At 50.2% G+C, this 23,518-nt stretch overlaps 1 long non-coding RNA gene across 1 annotated transcript; it reads right to left on the minus strand.

The window, feature by feature from the left end:
• Positions 1–1,900: 1,900 nt before the first annotated feature.
• Positions 1,901–3,841, minus strand: LOC120403360. The gene is made up of 5 exons (XR_005597521.1): positions 3,776–3,841; positions 3,305–3,452; positions 2,744–3,127; positions 2,577–2,649; positions 1,901–2,187 (listed from the first exon to the last, which is right to left on the minus strand). It is a non-coding gene; the product is annotated as an uncharacterized LOC120403360 (long non-coding RNA).
• Positions 3,842–23,518: the final 19,677 nt, after the last annotated feature.

A 23,518-nucleotide genomic window follows, 5' to 3' on the forward strand; every position in this document is an offset into this window, starting at 1 on the left:
TTCTGCTACTCTGCTGTACCCAACTGGCCTGGGTCTATCACAGTACGTAAGCCATGGCCTCTCCACTTTGTCACCATTGGGGATTTCACACCAGGAATGTGTTGGATGGAAACTTCTATTTTCATTGTCTTTGGGGAACATGAAGTTTTTCACTCGCTGTGGCCCAGGCAGTATGAGGAAGTCCCTCAGGCTACTGCTCAAGTGGGTCCACAGTCCTGGATCATCTAGATTTCAGGAACTGAACTCAGCAGCAGCTGTTTCTTGTGCCTCCACCACACTCTTCTCTGATCTACACTTTTCTCCAGGAATGTGCATGGTTCCATCCATCTGAGATGGAGATATGGATGCTGCAGTAGCTGCCAGGTCTCCTGCACTCTGACTACCTGGAAGATCAGGCATCTCCTCACCACTCACATCCTCACTGGGGCCGGAAGGCTCAACGTGAACATTTGTGTCTATGTATCTCAGGAGAGCTCCTTCCTGCTTAGACAGAAAAGCTTCCTTTGCTTTCTTGCTTTTTCTGAATGCTGCCCCAGAGGGGCGTTTTCTTCTTTCACTCATGACTGCTGTTCTGTGCCAGCTAGAGTGGCAGGGGACAAATAAGCAGGCTGGTAGCAGGGTCTGAGCGAGGGAAGAGATCAGCGTCTTAAGGGCCTACTCGGCTCCTACTACTTCAGTTGACTGCCTGTTCTCCTCAAGCGGGTTCAGGGAAGCAGCAGGAAATAGGAAGCTCCCTGACAAGCTGGTGTTAGTCCAGACTCCTGGGGGTGCTCAAGAGGTACATTAGAGGCTTCTCCTCCTCTCTCTCCCTGCACCTCCTCTTGCTTTCTGTTATTCCCTCTCCCCTTTTCTCCTGCCTGCCTGTTATGTCTCTTGTGCCCCCTTCCTCCAGCACAGCACTCCACCAGCTCTGTGCATCTACAGCAGAGAGAAAACATATGCACCAGCACCAGACAATTTTCTACTCTCTGGGTCCTAGTGGTGCCCTGCCACAGTTTGGCACCTGTGGCAGCCGCCTCAGTTCGCCTCATGGTAAGGCCAGCCCTGTCCTGTGGGCACGGAGAACCTAACTCCCACTGAGGTCAGCCAGGGAGGCTGGATGTGCACATTGCAGGAAATAGACGGTCAGGGCAGCATAATCCACTGAAAAAACCGCGACTTGCTAATTGCAACCCAGGCTCTCCCTGTGTGGCTCTTCGTCCTGCCTCTGTTGGCTGGAGCATGAGCAGAGCTTTTTGAGACAGCTGCTGCGGCTGTGGCCAGCCATCGAAGCGCGTTTCCCATCGTCTCTCTTCTGGCTGTGGATGTTTGACTGCAGCAGCCCCGCAGAGGTCCCGGCCTCGCTCTCTAATGTCCATTCTCCTCTTGCTTTCATGGCGATTCTTGGACTATCGAGTAGCCTCAGGAAAACATCCCAGCTGTGGACACAGGCACCAGCACCGATTCCCAAGCCAAAGTCCCCTTTGCAATCCAGGGAACCAGCCTGGGTTGTCTGGAGCGCAGGGTGTGGCCCACGGTGACTGCAGACCCTGCCCCTGCTGCACAGCGACTCCTGGGACCCTCTAGCCCATCAGCACTCGGCTCTCCCGCATTCTGCTGAGCGGCTGAGATCTGGGGGAACAGAAACCCTTTGTTAGAGATGGAAAATCTCCTCCCAGGAACACTCTGTCAATGGCTGCCAGAGGCCGTCCCTGTGAAACCCCAAATGTGAAGACCCTTGGATTCCCACAGGGGAGATCTCAGCTCATTCACTTGTCACCCGTGGCTGCAGTCTCTGACAGGGGGAATGTAGAGGGGGATTTTGCCAATGGTCCCTTCTGCAGCGCCCATAACGGGAGGAGGTTTGGCCTTGTGATGTGAGGCCTGAGTCTGAGAATCAGGGCTCCTGGGTTCTGGGGCTCTGGAATGGGGTGTGGTCTAGCGGGTGGAGCTGGATTTGTTGACAGTGAGAGAGAGGGGCTTGTGCTGAAGGACCCTGGGTCAATTCCTGTGATGTCTACATGTGGCCATGATTTTACTTGCCTCTCAATGTAGGTTATTTAGCCCATTCCTGGACATGTGTGTTACATCTGCTGCTGGCCACCCCTGAGATGTAGGTCCTTCATCCACACAAGGACATGGCACATCAAGGTCAATCCAGCAGCTCCCATCCGGTCTTCACCTCCGCAATGGAGGGTGAGCTCTAACCTGACCAGAGAAAGACAGGGTGGTGTCCTTCAGGGGAATCTGCTGGAGCTCCTGCATCCCCTGCTCCACCTCACACCCCAACACGCTAAGGGTTTTCCAAAGATACCACTAATGTCGGATAAACAAAGCAGCTGAGAAGAGGTCAATGTGGGTTGATTTACTGAGCAGACTGGTTCTAATGGAAGAACAGATTTCTCCCCTGCTCTGGGGAGATTCCCATAGGAAAAGTCTCTGATGGTTGGGGTGGGGGCAATGCAAACCCTCAGCCCCTTGAATGGCAGGAAATCAGGACTCAGGGAGTTAAGGGGTGTCTCTGTCCTGCTGGAGGGAGCAGATCTGGAGAGCAGGAAGAGCACTAGTGGCATTGTAGGAAAGCCAGTGACTTCTACCTGTGAAGGTGGCTGAAGCTTCTGGCAGACACTAGAGTCCCGGATCCTTACATCTCCTTTGGGGATCCTTTCCCTAGGAATAAAATAAGGACACCACACAGAGAATGACATTTGAATCCCAGGTCTGGGATCCAGGGAAAAGGGATGATCTCAGCCAGGCTACGTACCAGGAACCTGATTTTGGTCCCAAGAGCCACAATTACCCAGAGGAGGTTTTCTTCCCCATTTGCTTTCAGGTTATTTATTCACAGTATTCATTTGTCTGCTTTGCTGGGTCTCCACTCTCTGCAGCTGTTCATTGGTTTTAGTAACAGTCTTTCAGTTTTTGCTTCTGTTTCCTCTTCTTACAGGGTAGCATCTGCTTAGCACTTTTTTAAAAAAATAAAACAATTCAAAACAAAATCCTGATCCTACATGGAAGAGGAAGGTTCCTGAGAATTTGGCTGCAGAACTTTAGTGTCTGCATATTTCAGTCCCTATTCAGGTGCAGGTCTGATGCCATCTGCACCCCGAAGAATGCCCATATGATGCACGGGGGGCCCTTAGAATAACTGTTAAAAGAGAAGAAGAGAGTAGATTAAAGGTGGGAAATCAACCAATGCATCAGCCCTTCTCTGCATCACTGAAGCACCAGGCATGGGAGCGAAACAGGTTACAAATCCCCATGGTTCTTTCCCACTAGACAGACGTCCAGAAAGAAAAAGGCCTTCAGCCAATTATTTCCTTACACTCGGAAGGGGTGAAATTCAGCCCTGTGCAGACAGCCAGGGCAAGGTCTGTGCATCACAGCGGGATTAAATGGCACTTCACTGCCCAGGTGCTCGGAGACTTCGGTGGCACAGGTGTCCTCCTGGATTGGAACAGCCGGCTGGAATCCTGTGAGGTACAGAGCAGAGAGAGGTTTGGGCCACAACGTTCACCTCAGAGGCTGAGCTTCTGCAGACTTTTGGGATGTTCCCATCTGAGGGGGAGGATTTTGGCCAGCCCCAGCTCAGAGCTTTCAGTCACTTCAACCAGTGATTCTCTGGCACAGTTGATCTAAAGCAGCTGAACTTTTCAGGCCTTGCCCCCATCTCCGACCCCCCTCCCACCTCGCATTGCCCTCTAACAGCCCTCTCCCTTCTCTCGATCCCCAAGCCCAAATACAGAGCCTAGCCCACGCTCCTCCTCTCAGACCCTCTCCTCACGACCCTCCCTACCTTTGAGAGGCTGATCCCGGTGCCCTTTACCGAGCTCCTGGAGAAATCATGGCTCCTCAGGACAACCTGGGAGTGGGTGGTTCCAACCTCTGTGTGGGGTGCGTGGTTTTCCGTCTAAGCTTCACTGAGAGCCAGCATGTCTCGATTTCACAGGATGAGTGAAGTCTAGGAAGCGCTGCACTTCTTGAGGACTTCCAACTTTGCCCCATTTATCAATGGCTTCCACCTTATTTGGATCAATCATAACATCTTCTGGGGAGAGGATGTACCCCAAAACTCTGTGGAGAGTGGGCTGGAGGGTCCGCTTTGCCAATTCTGCGTTGACACCATGCAGCCGAAACCTCTTCAGGGTCGGATGTGCTGCGCGTGCTGCTCTGGGTTCTCCAAAAAGAGACGTATGTCACCCCAATAGATGACACTGTCCCCAAATACATCACTGATTAACTGTTTCAAGGTCAGGGGACCGTTAGTTAGCTCAAATAACATATCAGACAGTTAAAATGTCCATCGTGTGTTTTGAAATCTGTCTTCCATTTGTCCCTTGCCCAAACGAGCCTTAGATTGGAAATTTGTCCCTTTACCCAGCTCCTGGAGAAATCATGGCTCCTCAGGACAACCTGGGAGTGGGTGGTTCCAACCTCTGTGTGGGGTGCGTGGTTTTCCGTCTAAGCTTCACTGAGAGCCAGCATGTCTCGATTTCACAGGATGAGTGAAGTCTAGGAAGCGCTGCACTTCTTGAGGACTTCCAACTTCGCCCCATTTATCAATGGCTTCCACCTTATTTGGATCAATCATAACATCTTCTGGGGAGAGGATGTACCCCCAAAACTCTGTGGAGAGTTGGCTGGAGGTTCCGCTTTTCCAATTCTGCGTTGAAACCATGCAGCTGAAACCTCTCCAGGTTCGGATGTGCTGCGCGTGCTGCTCTGGGTTCTCCAAAAAGAGACGTATGTCACCCCAATAGATGACACTGTCCCCAAATACATCACTGATTAAGTGTTTCAAGGTCAGGGGACCGTTAGTTAGCTCAAATAGCATATCAGACCGTTAAAATGTCCATCGTGTGTTTTGAAATCTGTCTTCCATTTGTCCCTTGCCCAAACGAGCCTTAGATTGGAAATTTGTCCCTTTACCCAGCTCCTGGAGAAATCATGGCTCCTCAGGACAAGCTGGGAGTGGGTGGTTCCAACCTCTGTGTGGGGTGCGTGGTTTTCCGTCTAAGCTTCACTGAGAGCCAGCATGTCTCGATTTCACAGGATGAGTGAAGTCTAGGAAGCGCTGCACTTCTTGAGGACTTCCAACTTCGCCCCATTTATCAATGGCTTCCACCTTATTTGGATCAATCATAACATCTTCTGGGAGAGGATGTACCCCCAAAACTCTGTGGAGAGTTGGCTGGAGGTTCCGCTTTTCCAATTCTGCGTTGAAACCATGCAGCTGAAACCTCTCCAGGTTCGGATGTGCTGCGCGTGCTGCTCTGGGTTCTCCAAAAAGAGACGTATGTCACCCCAATAGATGACACTGTCCCCAAATACATCACTGATGAAGTGTTTCAAGGTCAGGGGACCGTTAGTTAGCTCAAATAGCATATCAGACAGTTAAAATGTCCATCGTGTGTTTTGAAATCTGTCTTCCATTTGTCCCTTGCCCAAACGAGCCTTAGATTGGAAATTTGTCCCTTTACCCAGCTCCTGGAGAAATCATGGCTCCTCAGGACAAGCTGGGAGTGGGTGGTTCCAACCTCTGTGTGGGGTGCGTGGTTTTCCGTCTAAGCTTCACTGAGAGCCAGCATGTCTCGATTTCACAGGATGAGTGAAGTCTAGGAAGCGCTGCACTTCTTGAGGACTTCCAACTTCGCCCCATTTATCAATGGCTTCCACCTTATTTGGATCAATCATAACATCTTCTGGGAGAGGATGTACCCCAAAACTCTGTGGAGAGTTGGCTGGAGGTTCCGCTTTTCCAATTCTGCGTTGAAACCATGCAGCGAAACCTCCAGGTTCGGATGTGCTGCGCGTGCTGCTCTGGGTTCTCCAAAAAGAGACGTATGTCACCCCAATAGATGACACTGTCCCCAAATACATCACTGATGAAGTGTTTCAAGGTCAGGGGACCGTTAGTTAGCTCAAATAGCATATCAGACCGTTAAAATGTCCATCGTGTGTTTTGAAATCTGTCTTCCATTTGTCCCTTGCCCAAACGAGCCTTAGATTGGAAATTTGTCCCTTTACCCAGCTCCTGGAGAAATCATGGCTCCTCAGGACAACCTGGGAGTGGGTGGTTCCAACCTCTGTGTGGGGTGCGTGGTTTTCCGTCTAAGCTTCACTGAGAGCCAGCATGTCTCGATTTCACAGGATGAGTGAAGTCTAGGAAGCGCTGCACTTCTTGAGGACTTCCAACTTCGCCCCATTTATCAATGGCTTCCACCTTATTTGGATCAATCATAACATCTTCCGGGAGAGGATGTACCCCCAAAACTCTGTGGAGAGTTGGCTGGAGGTTCCGCTTTTCCAATTCTGCGTTGAAACCATGCAGCTGAAACCTCTCCAGGTTCGGATGTGCTGCGCGTGCTGCTCTGGGTTCTCCAAAAAGAGACGTATGTCACCCCAATAGATGACACTGTCCCCAAATACATCACTGATTAAGTGTTTCAAGGTCAGGGGACCGTTAGTTAGCTCAAATAGCATATCAGACCGTTAAAATGTCCATCGTGTGTTTTGAAATCTGTCTTCCATTTGTCCCTTGCCCAAACGAGCCTTAGATTGGAAATTTGTCCCTTTACCCAGCTCCTGGAGAAATCATGGCTCCTCAGGACAAGCTGGGAGTGGGTGGTTCCAACCTCTGTGTGGGGTGCGTGGTTTTCCGTCTAAGCTTCACTGAGAGCCAGCATGTCTCGATTTCACAGGATGAGTGAAGTCTAGGAAGCGCTGCACTTCTTGAGGACTTCCAACTTCGCCCCATTTATCAATGGCTTCCACCTTATTTGGATCAATCATAACATCTTCTGGGGAGAGGATGTACCCCCAAAACTCTGTGGAGAGTTGGCTGGAGGTTCCGCTTTTCCAATTCTGCGTTGAAACCATGCAGCCGAAACCTCTCCAGGTTCGGATGTGCTGCGCGTGCTGCTCTGGGTTCTCCAAAAAGAGACGTATGTCACCCCAATAGATGACACTGTCCCCAAATACATCACTGATGAAGTGTTTCAAGGTCAGGGGACCGTTAGTTAGCTCAAATAGCATATCAGACAGTTAAAATGTCCATCGTGTGTTTTGAAATCTGTCTTCCATTTGTCCCTTGCCCAAACGAGCCTTAGATTGGAAATTTGTCCCTTTACCCAGCTCCTGGAGAAATCATGGCTCCTCAGGACAACCTGGGAGTGGGTGGTTCCAACCTCTGTGTGGGGTGCGTGGTTTTCCGTCTAAGCTTCACTGAGAGCCAGCATGTCTCGATTTCACAGGATGAGTGAAGTCTAGGAAGCGCTGCACTTCTTGAGGACTTCCAACTTCGCCCCATTTATCAATGGCTTCCACCTTATTTGGATCAATCATAACATCTTCTGGGGAGAGGATGTACCCCAAAACTCTGTGGAGAGTTGGCTGGAGGTTCCGCTTTTCCAATTCTGCGTTGAAACCATGCAGCCAAACCTCTCCAGGTTCGGATGTGCTGCGTGCTGCTCTGGGTTCTCCAAAAAGAGACATATGTCACCCCAATAGATGACACTGTCCCCAAATACATCACTGATTAAGTGTTTCAAGGTCAGGGGACCGTTAGTTAGCTCAAATAGCATATCAGACCGTTAAAATGTCCATCGTGTGTTTTGAAATCTGTCTTCCATTTGTCCCTTGCCCAAACGAGCCTTAGATTGGAAATTTGTCCCTTTACCCAGCTCCTGGAGAAATCATGGCTCCTCAGGACAACCTGGGAGTGGGTGGTTCCAACCTCTGTGTGGGGTGCGTGGTTTTCCGTCTAAGCTTCACTGAGAGCCAGCATGTCTCGATTTCACAGGATGAGTGAAGTCTAGGAAGCGCTGCACTTCTTGAGGACTTCCAACTTCGCCCCATTTATCAATGGCTTCCACCTTATTTGGATCAATCATAACATCTTCTGGGGAGAGGATGTACCCCCAAAACTCTGTGGAGAGTTGGCTGGAGGTTCCGCTTTTCCAATTCTGCGTTGAAACCATGCAGCCGAAACCTCTCCAGGTTAGGATGTGCTGCGCGTGCTGCTCTGGGTTCTCCAAAAAGAGACGTATGTCACCCCAATAGATGACACTGTCCCCAAATACATCACTGATTAAGTGTTTCAAGGTCAGGGGACCGTTAGTTAGCTCAAATAGCATATCAGACCGTTAAAATGTCCATCGTGTGTTTTGAAATCTGTCTTCCATTTGTCCCTTGCCCAAACGAGCCTTAGATTGGAAATTTGTCCCTTTACCCAGCTCCTGGAGAAATCATGGCTCCTCAGGACAAGCTGGGAGTGGGTGGTTCCAACCTCTGTGTGGGGTGCGTGGTTTTCCGTCTAAGCTTCACTGAGAGCCAGCATGTCTCGATTTCACAGGATGAGTGAAGTCTAGGAAGCGCTGCACTTCTTGAGGACTTCCAACTTCGCCCCATTTATCAATGGCTTCCACCTTATTTGGATCAATCATAACATCTTCTGGGGAGAGGATGTACCCCCAAAACTCTGTGGAGAGTTGGCTGGAGGTTCCGCTTTTCCAATTCTGCGTTGAAACCATGCAGCCGAAACCTCTCCAGGTTCGGATGTGCTGCGCGTGCTGCTCTGGGTTCTCCAAAAAGAGACGTATGTCACCCCAATAGATGACACTGTCCCCAAATACATCACTGATTAAGTGTTTCAAGGTCAGGGGACCGTTAGTTAGCTCAAATAGCATATCAGACCGTTAAAATGTCCATCGTGTGTTTTGAAATCTGTCTTCCATTTGTCCCTTGCCCAAACGAGCCTTAGATTGGAAATTTGTCCCTTTACCCAGCTTCTGGAGAAATCATGGCTCCTCAGGACAACCTGGGAGTGGGTGGTTCCAACCTCTGTGTGGGGTGCGTGGTTTTCTGACTAAGCTTCACTGAGAGCCAGCATGTCTCGATTTCACAGGATGAGTGAAGTCTAGGAAGCGCTGCACTTCTTGAGGACTTCCAACTTCGCCCCATTTATCAATGGCTTCCACCTTATTTGGATCAATCATAAAATCTTCTGGGGAGAGGATGTACCCCCAAAACTATGTGGAGAGTTGGATGGAGGTTCCGCTTTTCCAATTCTCCGTTGAAACCATGCAACCGAAACCTCTCCAGGTTCGGATGTGCTGCGCGTGCTGCGCTGGGTTCTCCAAAAAGAGACGTATGTCACCCCAATAGATGACACTGTCCCCAAATACATCACTGATTAAGTGTTTCAAGGTCAGGGGACCGTTAGTTAGCTCAAATAGCATATCAGACTGTTAAAATGTCCATTGTGTATTTTGAAATCTGTCTTCCATTTGTCCCTTGCCCAAACGAGCCTTAGATTGGAAATTTGTCCCTTTACCCAGCTCCTGGAGAAATCATGGCTCCTCAGGACAACCTGGGAGTGGGTGGTTCCAACCTCTGTGTGGGGTGCGTGGTTTTCCGTCTAAGCTTCACTGAGAGCCAGCATGTCTCGATTTCACAGGATGAGTGAAGTCTAGGAAGCGCTGCACTTCTTGAGGACTTCCAACTTCGCCCCATTTATCAATGGCTTCCACCTTATTTGGATCAATCATAACATCTTCTGGGAGAGGATGTACCCCAACACTCTGTGGAGAGTTGGCTGGAGGTTCCGCTTTTCCAATTCTGCGTTGAAACCATGCAGCCGAAACCTCTCCAGGTTAGGATGTGCTGCGCGTGCTGCTCTGGGTTCTCCAAAAAGAGACGTATGTCACCCCAATAGATGACACTGTCCCCAAATACATCACTGATTAAGTGTTTCAAGGTCAGGGGACCGTTAGTTAGCTCAAATAGCATATCAGACCGTTAAAATGTCCATCGTGTGTTTTGAAATCTGTCTTCCATTTGTCCCTTGCCCAAACGAGCCTTAGATTGGAAATTTGTCCCTTTACCCAGCTCCTGGAGAAATCATGGCTCCTCAGGACAAGCTGGGAGTGGGTGGTTCCAACCTCTGTGTGGGGTGCGTGGTTTTCCGTCTAAGCTTCACTGAGAGCCAGCATGTCTCGATTTCACAGGATGAGTGAAGTCTAGGAAGCGCTGCACTTCTTGAGGACTTCCAACTTCGCCCCATTTATCAATGGCTTCCACCTTATTTGGATCAATCATAACATCTTCTGGGGAGAGGATGTACCCCCAAAACTCTGTGGAGAGTTGGCTGGAGGTTCCGCTTTTCCAATTCTGCGTTGAAACCATGCAGCCGAAACCTCTCCAGGTTCAGATGTGCTGCGTGTGCTGCTCTGGGTTCTCCAAAAAGAGACGTATGTCACCCCAATAGATGACACTGTCCCCAAATACATCACTGATTAAGTGTTTCAAGGTCAGGGGACCGTTAGTTAGCTCAAATAGCATATCAGACCGTTAAAATGTCCATCGTGTGTTTTGAAATCTGTCTTCCATTTGTCCCTTGCCCAAACGAGCCTTAGATTGGAAATTTGTCCCTTTACCCAGCTCCTGGAGAAATCATGGCTCCTCAGGACAACCTGGGAGTGGGTGGTTCCAACCTCTGTGTGGGGTGCGTGGTTTTCCGTCTAAGCTTCACTGAGAGCCAGCATGTCTCGATTTCACAGGATGAGTGAAGTCTAGGAAGCGCTGCACTTCTTGAGGACTTCCAACTTCGCCCCATTTATCAATGGCTTCCACCTTATTTGGATCAATCATAACATCTTCTGGGGAGAGGATGTACCCCCAAAACTCTGTGGAGAGTTGGCTGGAGGTTCCGCTTTTCCAATTCTGCGTTGAAACCATGCAGCCAAAACTCTCCAGGTTCGGATGTGCTGCGCGTGCTGCTCTGGGTTCTCCAAAAAGAGACGTATGTCACCCCAATAGATGACACTGTCCCCAAATACATCACTGATGAAGTGTTTCAAGGTCAGGGGACCGTTAGTTAGCTCAAATAGCATATCAGACCGTTAAAATGTCCATCGTGTGTTTTGAAATCTGTCTTCCATTTGTCCCTTGCCCAAACGAGCCTTAGATTGGAAATTTGTCCCTTTACCCAGCTCCTGGAGAAATCATGGCTCCTCAGGACAACCTGGGAGTGGGTGGTTCCAACCTCTGTGTGGGGTGCGTGGTTTTCCGTCTAAGCTTCACTGAGAGCCAGCATGTCTCGATTTCACAGGATGAGTGAAGTCTAGGAAGCGCTGCACTTCTTGAGGACTTCCAACTTTGCCCCATTTATCAATGGCTTCCACCTTATTTGGATCAATCATAACATCTTCTGGGGAGAGGATGTACCCCCAAAACTCTGTGGAGAGTTGGCTGGAGGTTCCGCTTTTCCAATTCTGCGTTGAAACCATGCAGCCAAAACCTCTCCAGGTCTGGATGTGCTGCGCGTGCTGCTCTGGGTTCTCCAAAAAGAGACGTATGTCACCCCAATAGATGACACTGTCCCCAAATACATCACTGATTAAGTGTTTCAAGGTCAGGGGACCGTTAGTTAGCTCAAATAGCATATCAGACCGTTAAAATGTCCATCGTGTGTTTTGAAATCTGTCTTCCATTTGTCCCTTGCCCAAACGAGCCTTAGATTGGAAATTTGTCCCTTTACCCAGCTCCTGGAGAAATCATGGCTCCTCAGGACAACCTGGGAGTGGGTGGTTCCAACCTCTGTGTGGGGTGCGTGGTTTTCCGTCTAAGCTTCACTGAGAGCCAGCATGTCTCGATTTCACAGGATGAGTGAAGTCTAGGAAGCGCTGCACTTCTTGAGGACTTCCAACTTCGCCCCATTTATCAATGGCTTCCACCTTATTTGGATCAATCATAACATCTTCTGGGAGAGGATGTATCCCCAAAACTCTGTGGAGAGTTGGCTGGAGGTTCCGCTTTTCCAATTCTGCGTTGAAACCATGCAGCTGAAACCTCTCCAGGTTCAGATGTGCTGCGCGTGCTGCTCTGGGTTCTCCAGAAAGAGACGTATGTCACCCCAATAGATGACACTGTCCCCAAATACATCACTGATTAAGTGTTTCAAGGTCAGGGGACCGTTAGTTAGCTCAAATAGCATATCAGACCGTTAAAATGTCCATCGTGTGTTTTGAAATCTGTCTTCCATTTGTCCCTTGCCCAAACGAGCCTTAGATTGGAAATTTGTCCCTTTACCCAGCTCCTGGAGAAATCATGGCTCCTCAGGACAACCTGGGAGTGGGTAGTTCCAACCTCTGTGTGGGGTGCGTGGTTTTCCATCTAAGCTTCACTGAGAGCCAGCATGTCTCGATTTCACAGGATGAGTGAAGTCTAGGAAGCGCTGCACTTCTTGAGGACTTCCAACTTCGCCCCATTTATCAATGGCTTCCACCTTATTTGGATCAATCATAACATCTTCTGGGGAGAGGATGTACCCCCAAAACTCTGTGGAGAGTTGGCTGGAGGTTCCGCTTTTCCAATTCTGCGTTGAGACCATGCAGCCGAAACCTCCAGGTTCGATGTGGTGCGCGTGCTGCTCTGTGTTCTCCAAAAAGAGACGTATGTCACCCCAATAGATGACACTGTCCCCAAATACATCTCTGATTAAGTGTTTCAAGGTCAGGGGACCGTTAGTTAGCTCAAATAGCATATCAGACAGTTAAAATGTCCATCGTGTGTTTTGAAATCTGTCTTCCATTTGTCCCTTGCCCAAACGAGCCTTAGATTGGAAATTTGTCCCTTTACCCAGCTCCTGGAGAAATCATGGCTCCTCAGGACAACCTGGGAGTGGGTGGTTCCAACCTCTGTGTGGGGTGCGTGGTTTTCCGTCTAAGCTTCACTGAGAGCCAGCATGTCTCGATTTCACAGGATGAGTGAAGTCTAGGAAGCGCTGCACTTCTTGAGGACTTCCAACTTCGCCCCATTTATCAATGGCTTCCACCTTATTTGGATCAATCATAACATCTTCTGGGGAGAGGATGTACCCCCAAAACTCTGTGGAGAGTTGGCTGGAGGTTCCGCTTTTCCAATTCTGCGTTGAAACCATGCAGCCGAAACCTCTCCAGGTTCAGATGTGCTGCGCGTGCTGCTCTGGGTTCTCCAAAAAGAGACGTATGTCACCCCAATAGATGACACTGTCCCCAAATACATCACTGATTAAGTGTTTCAAGGTCAGGGGACCGTTAGTTAGCTCAAATAGCATATCAGACCGTTAAAATGTCCATCGTGTGTTTTGAAATCTGTCTTCCATTTGTCCCTTGCCCAAACGAGCCTTAGATTGGAAATTTGTCCCTTTACCCAGCTCCTGGAGAAATCATGGCTCCTCAGGACAACCTGGGAGTGGGTGGTTCCAACCTCTGTGTGGGGTGCGTGGTTTTCCGTCTAAGCTTCACTGAGAGCCAGCATGTCTCGATTTCACAGGATGAGTGAAGTCTAGGAAGCGCTGCACTTCTTGAGGACTTCCAACTTCGCCCCATTTATCAATGGCTTCCACCTTATTTGGATCAATCATAACATCTTCTGGGGAGAGGATGTACCCCCAAAACTCTGTGGAGAGTTGGCTGGAGGTTCCGCTTTTCCAATTCTGCGTTGAAACCATGCAGCCGAAACCTCTCCAGGTTAGGATGTGCTGCGCGTGCTGCTCTGGGTTCTCCAAAAGAGACGTATGTCACCCCAATAGATGACACTGTCCCCAAATACATCACTGATTAAGTGTTTCAAGGTCAGGGGACCGTTAGTTAGCTCAAATAGCATATCAGACCGTTAAAATGTCCATCGTGTGTTTTGAAATCTGTCTTCCATTTGTCCCTTGCCCAAACGAGCCTTAGATTGGAAATTTGTCCCTTTACCCAGCTCCTGGAGAAATCATGGCTCCTCAGGACAACCTGGGAGTGGGTGGTTCCAACCTCTGTGTGGGGTGCGTGGTTTTCCATCTAAGCTTCACTGAGAGCCAGCATGTCTCGATTTCACAGGATGAGTGAAGTCTAGGAAGCGCTGCACTTCTTGAGGACTTCCAACTTCGCCCCATTTATCAATGGCTTCCACCTTATTTGGATCAATCATAACATCTTCTGGGGAGAGGATGTACCCCAAAACTCTGTGGAGAGTTGGCTGGAGGTTCCGCTTTTCCAATTCTGCGTTGAAACCATGCAGCGAAACCTCCAGGTTCAGATGTGCTGCGCGTGCTGCTCTGGGTTCTCCAAAAAGAGACGTATGTCACCCCAATAGATGACACTGTCCCCAAATACATCACTGATTAAGTGTTTCAAGGTCAGGGGACCGTTAGTTAGCTCAAATAGCATATCAGACCGTTAAAATGTCCATCGTGTGTTTTGAAATCTGTCTTCCATTTGTCCCTTGCCCAAACGAGCCTTAGATTGGAAATTTGTCCCTTTACCCAGCTCCTGGAGAAATCATGGCTCCTCAGGACAACCTGGGAGTGGGTGGTTCCAACCTCTGTGTGGGGTGCGTGGTTTTCCGTCTAAGCTTCACTGAGAGCCAGCATGTCTCGATTTCACAGGATGAGTGAAGTCTAGGAAGCGCTGCACTTCTTGAGGACTTCCAACTTCGCCCCATTTATCAATGGCTTCCACCTTATTTGGATCAATCATAACATCTTCTGGGGAGGATGTACCCCAAAACTCTGTGGAGAGTTGGCTGGAGGTTCCGCTTTTCCAATTCTGCGTTGAGACCATGCAGCCAAAACTTCTCCAGGTTCGGATGTGCTGCGCGTGCTGCTCTGGGTTCTCCAAAAAGAGACGTATGTCACCCCAATAGATGACACTGTCCCCAAATACATCACTGATTAAGTGTTTCAAGGTCAGGGGACCGTTAGTTAGCTCAAATAGCATATCAAAATGTCCATCGTGTGTTTTGAAATCTGTCTTCCATTTGTCCCTTGTCCAAACGAGCCTTAGATTGGAAATTTGTCCCTTTACCCAGCTCCTGGAAAAATCATGGCTCCTCAGGACCACCTGGGAGTGGGTGGTTCCAACCTCTGTGTGGGGTGTGTAGTTTTCCATCTAAGCTTCACTGAGAGCCAGCATGTCTCGATTTCACAGGATGAGTGAAGTCTAGGAAGCGCTGCACTTCTTGAGGACTTCCAACTTCGCCCCATTTATCAATGGCTTCCACCTTATTTGGATCAATCATAACATCTTCTGGGGAGAGGATGTACCCCCAAAACTCTGTGGAGAGTTGGCTGGAGGTTCCGCTTTTCCAATTATGCGTTGAAACCATGCAGCCGAAACCTCTCCAGGTTCGGATGTGCTGCGCGTGCTGCTCTGGGTTCTCCAAAAAAAGACGTATGTCACCCCAATAGATGACACTGTCCCCAAATACATCACTGATGAAGTGTTTCAAGGTCAGGGGACCGTTAGTTAGCTCAAATAGCATATCAGACCGTTAAAATGTCCATCGTGTGTTTTGAAATCTGTCTTCCATTTGTCCCTTGACCAAACGAGCCTTAGATTGGAAATTTGGCCCTTTACCCAGCTCCTGGAGAAATCATGGCTCCTCAGGAAAAGCTGGGAGTGGGTGGTTCCAACCTCTGTGTGGGGTGCGTGGTTTTCCGTCTAAGCTTCACTGAGAGCCAGCAGGTCTCGATTTCACAGGATGAGTGAAGTCTAGGAAGCGCTGCACTTCTTGAGGACTTCCAACTTTGCCCCATTTATCAATGGCTTCCACCTTAATTGGATCAATCATAACATCTTCTGGGGAGAGGATGTATCCCCAAAACTCTGTGGAGAGTTGGCTGGAGGTTCCGCTTTTCCAATTCTGAATTGAAACCATGCAGCCGAAACCTCTCCAGGTTCGGATGTGCTGCGCGTGCTGCTCTGGGTTCTCCAAAAAGAGACGTATGTCACCCCAATAGATGACACTGTCCCCAAATACATCACTGATTAAGTGTTTCAAGGTCAGGGGACCGTTAGTTAGCTCAAATAGCATATCAGACCGTTAAAATGTCCATCGTGTGTTTTGAAATCTGTCTTCCATTTGTCCCTTGCCCAAACGAGCCTTAGATTGGAAATTTGTCCCTTTAACCAGCTCCTGGAAAAATCATGGCTCCTCAGGACCACCTGGGAGTGGGTGGTTCCAACCTCTGTGTGGGGTGTGTGGTTTTCCATCTAAGCTTCACTGAGAGCCAGCATGTCTCGATTTCACAGGATGAGTGAAGTCTAGGAAGCGCTGCACTTCTTGAGGACTTCCAACTTCGCCCCATTTATCAATGGCTTCCACCTTATTTGGATCAATCATAACATCTTCTGGGGAGAGGATGTACCCCCAAAACTCTGTGGAGAGTTGGCTGGAGGTTCCGCTTTTCCAATTCTGCGTTGAAACCATGCAGCCGAAACCTCTCCAGGTTCGGATGTGCTGCGCGTGCTGCTCTGGGTTCTCCAAAAAGAGACGTATGTCACCCCAATAGATGACACTGTCCCCAAATACATCACTGATTAAGTGTTTCAAGGTCAGGGGACCGTTAGTTAGCTCAAATAGCATATCAGACCATTAAAATGTCCATCGTGTGTTTTGAAATCTGTCTTCCATTTGTCCCTTGCCCAAACGAGCCTTAGATTGGAAATCCTTGCAGAGGAAGTTTGATGAAACCCTTTGCAGATTTTCTGTGAGCCAACAAGTGTGGGATTCACAGCAGAGGGTAATGGTTTCAAATGATCACTTTGTTCAGGAGCTGATTGTCTAAATAGAGGCGTAGCAGAGTCCCACATTTCTTCTTCCCCAAAAGGGCCTGCTCTTAGGACTTGTTCTCATGACTGTACGCAGGGAGATCCACTAATTCTGGCCCCAACAATGCGTAAATACCGGGAAAAGCAGCTTTCAGCCAAGGTGGTAGGTCAACAGGGCAGTCATAGTCCCAGTCCAGAGGTAACGAGTCCCCGGTATCCAGGTAATCTTGGTATTTATCAGGAACGCCACCATCAATCAAACCCTAACCCCTCCCCTTGACCCTCCCAAGCCCTACCCGTTGACCCCTTATTCCCTCCCACCTTTCACCGGAAGTCCCGCCCCATGGGGGGTTTTAACTCCGGGGTCAAGGTGGCCACATGACTGGAAGCAAGGTATGTCATGTGACCCCTCTAAGAACTCCTCCCACCACTCTCTACCAATCAGGATGGGTTTCATCCCAGAAGGACCACCCTGAGAGGAGATTTGACCAGTCAGGGTGAGTTCTGAGGTGGGGTGACCCATCCAGAAGTGGGTCGTGTGACCCCTCCAAGAACTCCTCCGACCGCCATCTACCAATTAGGATGGGTTTGACCTGATAGGACTACCCTAAGAGGAGATTTTGACCAATCAGGGTGAGTTCTGGGGCAGGGTGACCCATCCGGAAGTGGGCCGTGTGACCCCACTAAGAACTCCTCCCAAGGCCCTCTGCCAATCAGGCTGCAGCACCATTACCCCATAAGGCCCAGCACCGGAGAGATGAGGGCATCTCTTACCAAGGACACATGGTTTAGAAATTGTGGGAAGGCTGCTGAGAGGAAACCTGGACTCCTTCACCACCCCCGTGAGAACTTCAGACTCTGTCTTCGCCCCGAGTGTCTTTGACCATCCGCGGAGAAAGCGCTACATCAGCGACAGTCCCGAGCAGGAGGAGGGAGCGACCGAGGGGAGCCCTTCGGCCCAGCCATTGATGGATAAACCGGAACCGGAACCCCAAACCCAACTGCTTGTGAGACAGCCCAACGAGCATGGTGGTCTCTCTTTGTCCACCCACTTAGAGGTGGAATGCGATTGAGGCTCAGGGGTGTCACCGGTGGAGAAGGTGAACAGAAAAGACGTCACACAGGTAAATGAATGATTAAGAAGCAATCGCTTCTTAATGGGTAAGGAAAAGGGGGTTGTGTAAATCTAAAAACAAGCAGTGGGCTGCTTACACTGTTTCTGTTATGAAAACCAACAGCTCAATGATGCCTTTCTAGACGGCCTAGAAACCCTGGACAGCGTTGCATCAAGCAGGGAATATAACCGGGCCCACCTTGGTTTTGCTCAACACCGATACAAGTTGTTGGAGAGGACTCTGAGGATGATGGCCATGAGGTGTTTCAGAGGAGGCTTGGCATAGAACTAACTGAGCCAGTGCCACGTCGTGAGCGTAAAAAAGTCACGTGGACTATTGTACGTGTTGCTGTTTATGGGGAAAGCTGTTTATTTAGGGAAAGCTGATTAAACACCATTATTGCCAGAGGTTCTGCTGTGCAATGTCTGTGCCTAAGCCAAGAACATTTAGCGCAAGGGGGGACCTTGTTCAATGCTGTGCAATTGAGTGGAGCCCCTGACTGTGTTTTAAAGAAAATAACCTGCTTACAGCTGGGGTGGAAAAATTGCAGGCACCTTCTGGTTCATTTTCTTTAAAACACAGTCAGGGTCTCCACTCACTTGCACAGCATTTCTCCAGTTATGGCAATCATGTGAACAAGGACGTGTGTATCACGAATTGTGGGTTTTTTGCTATAAAACCTGTTGAAAAATCTCTATTCAGGGGGATGACAGTTTGCTGCCCCCCCCCCGGCATGCTCGTAATAAAGGGGCCTCGGGTGATTCTGATCCAAACACAACGCGGGGTCGTTTTTCCACGACACGGCGTGATATTGGCCGTCTAGTCTGCACAAAAAGTTACAGATCCCTGCTTAAGGAAAAGACTATTTGTAAGAAATCTAAAAGGATTCAGCTAGAAAATGGGGAGGGGACAAACACGCGATAGAAAACTTGGTAGCTGTAAATTAAAAATAAAAAACCCTATTGAAAAGGGCTTTGTGACTATCTGTGTTTCTGTTCGAAGGCCTTTGGCCCTTAAGTGAGCTAGAAGTGTTAATGAAGCGTCTTGGTTTGGTTTCAAGGAGCTGTATGTCTTTTCAATCAAAAATCAATTGTTTGTGAGAACCTAGTGCGTGTGGGTTTTGTGTGTAAAAGTGACCCATTTACAGCAAAAAGCTGAAATGTATGTTGGGGGGGGGGGATCCTAAGAAATGTGCTCACAGTAAAACAAATAGGCTGTTCAGACCTGTGTTTGTGTACAATAGAGTTGACTTATCCTGTTGAACTGAGTGGGTTTAACCCCCACCCCCCCTCACTGAATAGCCAAGGTGACTGCGATTACTTACCCTTGCTGCCATAGGGTTAAATTTGATGGGGGTGGGTGGGGGTGGATGGTGAGTTCTGATTAATATGAAATGAAATAAAACCTCAGGAATTCGCAGATGCCATTGGACAGTTTCAATATAACTGCTGGAGTTGGCAGAACTCAATTGGACAGTTTCAATATGACCCCAGGAGTTGGTGGAACACTATTGGACAGATTAAATATGGCCCTGGAGTTGGTTGAATGCTCTGGGTCGTTCTTTCTAGAAAACACCCCCACCCCAAACTTTAAGCATGAAAGAAACGTGTTTAAAAAAAAACAACCTCAAGCCCCAAGACAGTCATTGATCTCTGCAAAGGGCCCCGCTTGGAAATGGGGACTGTTCAATACTCTAAGAAGGCCCCAGAGAAACATTTATTTTAACTTACAGAAAAAGAAAAAGAAAAAAAGCCCTGTTGTGCAGACAGCTTGGTCCCCACCCCAGATCACCACAGGGGTGCTGAGGGGTGCCTAAAGTCCTTCAGGATCTATTAGTTCAGAGCTGTGGGGATTAAATTAACCTGCTAGCTACTCTGCTGAAGTCTGTTTGAACAATGGGCTAAGATGGTAAGGGTGTTATTGAACAGTATAGGAGGCAAACTTGGTTTGGTGTGTTTCTAAAGCTGCCGATTTGTGTGGGAGAGGGGTCTGGGCACGGCATAGGTGGAGGGTTTTAATAGTACTTGGTTTGTTTCAAACCAACAGGGTTTTTTCCTGTGCAAAATGTGGTTTAAAATGGATTTTAAAAGCAGTTTGGTTTTTATTCTGCAAATTGAGATGCATTTTAAAAAATGTTTTTGAGGTTTTTGTTGTTGTTTGTTTGTTGTTTTTTGGTTTATGTTTTAAGTGGTAGAAATAAACTCAAAACCGGTGTTTGTCGTACAGCCTGAACTGGATGATTTGTTTTAAAGCTGTGACTTTTTAAACAGAAAACTCCCCTAATGAAGTTTACCAGATGGTTTCCTGTGTTTTATAATAATGCTGTTTGCTCCACAGTACGGTGGAAACATGAGAGATCCTTAGAGCAGAGGGAAAACAAGCTCAGAAGAAAAGGGAACGAGACAGCTGAAAGGGAAAATTCACCAGCATCAGTGACTGATGATGGATGGATGAAGCCCAGTAAATATATTTTGCTTATTGGTTGGGTTGTTCTGTGAGGTTTTGTATTTGAAGTGAATACATAGGTGTCGGTGAGAAAGAATGTAACGTTCAGTTTTGTAAAATGGTTCCCCCCACCCCCCATAGGCCTGGGCAACTTTTCTGACAATGCTTAGTCCGCGCTACAAGGACACCTCCTCCAGAACCACCAAAGAGCCAGGAATCTGCTTGGAGACCTTTAACAACGCAAACCAGCACAAGAGTGCAGATGAAGCACCCAGGCAGTCCAAACCTCATATCCGTCAAACCCAAGGGCAAAAGAAGACTGTGGTAAACAAGAACCACAACTCCAGTTCCTCAGCGGCCATTGCCACAGCAAACCTTGAGTAAACACCCACATTCACAAACCCGGAACCTGCGCTCGAGGGGCTCTGAACATGCGCAGAACCACACACATTCACAAACCTGGAGCTTGCGCTCGAGGGGCTCTGAACATGCGCAGAACCACACACATTCACAAACCCGGAACCTGCGCTCGAGGGGCTCTGAACGTGCGCAGAACCACACACATTCACAAACCCGGAGCTTGCGCTCGAGGGGCTCTGAACATGCGCAGAACCACACACATTCACAAACCCGGAGCATGCGCTCGAGGGGCTCTGAACGTGCACAGAACCACACACATTCACAAACCCTGAGCATGCGCTCGAGGGGCTCTGAACGTGCACAGAACCACACACATTCACAAACCCGGAGCATGCACTCTAGGGGTTGTGAATAAAACACCAAGGACTGACAAACCATTCTCCCAAAACCATAAGCTCGTCACCGCTCCCCTATATTCTAGTATTTGGGAACAGTTTGATGGTTCATTCAGAAAACTGATGGACGCTGTGTCCCCAGGGGGGTGGGGGGGCGCTAAAAGAACGGCATTCTAAAGGGAGTTGGGAAAAATCTGACGCTTCGGAAGGACCCCCCGCCGGCGAAGACCGGGAGTGGAAGAAGTTCCGGGGGCCCGGCCCCGCAAGAGTTTTCCGAGCCCCCCAGAGCGAGTGAAGGACCCCGCTCCAGAGGCCCCGAAAAACTCTTGTGGGGGCCCCTGTGCGGCCCGGGGCCTGGGGCAAATTGCCGCTCTTGCCCCCCCCTCTGGGCGGCCCTGCACAGCAGGGGTGAAAGTAACTTCCAGGACTTACCGGTACTGCTGGAGTCCTGAGGGGGCGTGGCCTCAACTGGAAGAGGCGGGGGCCTCAAGATTTAAAGGTCCTGGAGCATCGGCTGTGGCTGGGAGCCCCAGGGCCTTTAAATCAACCCTGGGCTCCGGGGCAAATTAAAGGGCCCAGGGCTCAGGCCGCCGCGGAGCCCCGAGCCCTTTAAATTCCCCCGCAGCTCTGGCAGCCGGGTTCGGGTGTGGATTTAAAGGGACCGGAGCTCCCACGGCTGCAGGGAGCCAGAGCATTGGCCGGGCTGGGGCCGGGATTTGAAGGGCCCGGAGCTCCTGCCGCTGCAGGGAGCACAGAGCTTTTTAATTCCCAGCCCCAGCCCGGCTGCCGGAGCTGCGGTGGGAGGGGAGGAGGGATTTAAAGGGCTCTGGGCTTCCCGCAGCTGCGGGAGCTCTGAGCCCTTTAAATCCTGGACCCAGCCCGGCTGCCAGTGCTGCGGGAGAAAATTAAAGGTCTCTGGGCTCCCTGCAGCTGCTGGAGCTCTGAGCCATTCAAATCCCTGCCCAGGAAGACAGTGCGGTCCAGCACGGCGTATTGGCTCTTCCTGGTACGCCGTACTGGACAGTAATGGCTTATTTTCATCTCTGCTTCAGAGATCCCACGGCTGCGGGGAGCCCAGAGCCCTTTAATTTCCCCCCGCAGCTCCGGCAGCTGGGCTGGGGCTAGGATTTAAAGGGCTCGGAGATCCCGCGGCTGCGGGAAGCCCAGAGACCTTTAAATACCCCCCCACCCCCCCGCAGCTCCGGAAGCTAGGCTGGGGCTGGGAATTAAAGGGCTTAGAGGTCCCGCGGCTACAGGGAGCCCAGAGCCCTTTAAATACCCCCGCAGCTCTGGCAGCCGGGTTCAGATGTGGATTTAAAGGGACCAGAGCTCCCACGGCTGCAGGGAGCCAGAGCATTTCCGGGCTGGGGCCGGGATTTGAAGGGCCTGGAGCTCCTGCCGCTGCGGGGAGCACCGAGCTTTTTAATTCCCAGCCCCAGCCTGGCTGCCGGAGCTGCGGTGGGAGGGGAGGAGGGATTTAAAGGGCTCTGGGCTCCCCGCAGCCGCCGGAGCTCTGAACCCTTTAAATCCCCGCTGAGGAAGCTGGTGTGGTCCGGCACAGCGTACTGGCTCTTGCCGCTATGCTGTACTGGCCCGTACTGGCTTACTTTCACCTCTGGCTCAGAACTCCTATGGCTGCGGGGACCCCAGAGCCCTTTAAATTCCCCCCGCAACTCCAGGAGCTGGGCTGGGGCCGGGATTTAATGGGCTCAGAGCAGGGATGAAAGTAACTTCCAGGATTTACTGGTACTGCATGAATACTAAGGGGGCGTGGCCTAAACCGGAAGAGTCGGGGCCTCAAGATTTAAAGGTCCTGGAGCATTGGCTGCGGCTGGGAGCCCCAGGGCCTTTAAATCAACCCTGGGCTCAGGGACAAATTAAAGGGCCCAGGCCGCCGTAGAGCCCCAAGCCCTTTAAATTCCCCCCCCCAACCAGCAGCTCCAGCAGCCGGATTCGGGTGTGGATTTAAAGGGCCCGGAGCTCCCATGACTGCAGGGAGCACCAAGCCCTTTAAATCTGGCCCCAGCCCAGCTGCCAGAGCTGCGGGGGAAAATTAAAGAGCTCTTGGCTCCCTGCAGCCGCCAGAGCTCTGAGCTGTTCAAATCCCTGCTGAGGAAGCCGGAGCGGTCCGGCACGGCATATTGGCTCTTCCTGGTACGCCGTATTGGACTGTAATGGCTTATTTTCATCTCTGCTTCAGAGATCCCACGGCTACGGGGAGCCCAGAGCCCTTTAAATTCCCCCGCAGCTCTGGCAGCTGGGTTCAGATGTGGATTTAAAGGGCCTGGAGCTCCCACGGCTGCAGGGAGACAGAGCATTGCCAGGTTGGGGCTGGGAATTAAAGGGCTCAGAGCTCCGGCAGTTGCTGGGAATCCAGAGCCCATTAAATCTCGCCCTCCCCCCCCCGCAGCTCCAGCAGCTGGGCTGGGGCCAGGATTTAATGGGCTCAGTGCTCCCCATGGCTGCGTAGATCCCAGTGCCCTTTAATTGCCCCCCCCCACAGCTCCAGCAACCAGGCTGGGGCAGGGAATTAAAGGGCTGAGAGCTCTCCGCAGCGGCAGGAGCTCCGGGTCCTTTAAATCCTGGCTCCAGCCGGGTAAGGCTCAGGCTCCCCACAGCCATGGGAGCTCCGGGCCCATTAAATCCA

Source organism: Mauremys reevesii, linkage group 4 (genome assembly GCF_016161935.1).
Source record: "Mauremys reevesii isolate NIE-2019 linkage group 4, ASM1616193v1, whole genome shotgun sequence".
Lineage (NCBI taxonomy): Eukaryota > Metazoa > Chordata > Testudines > Geoemydidae > Mauremys > Mauremys reevesii.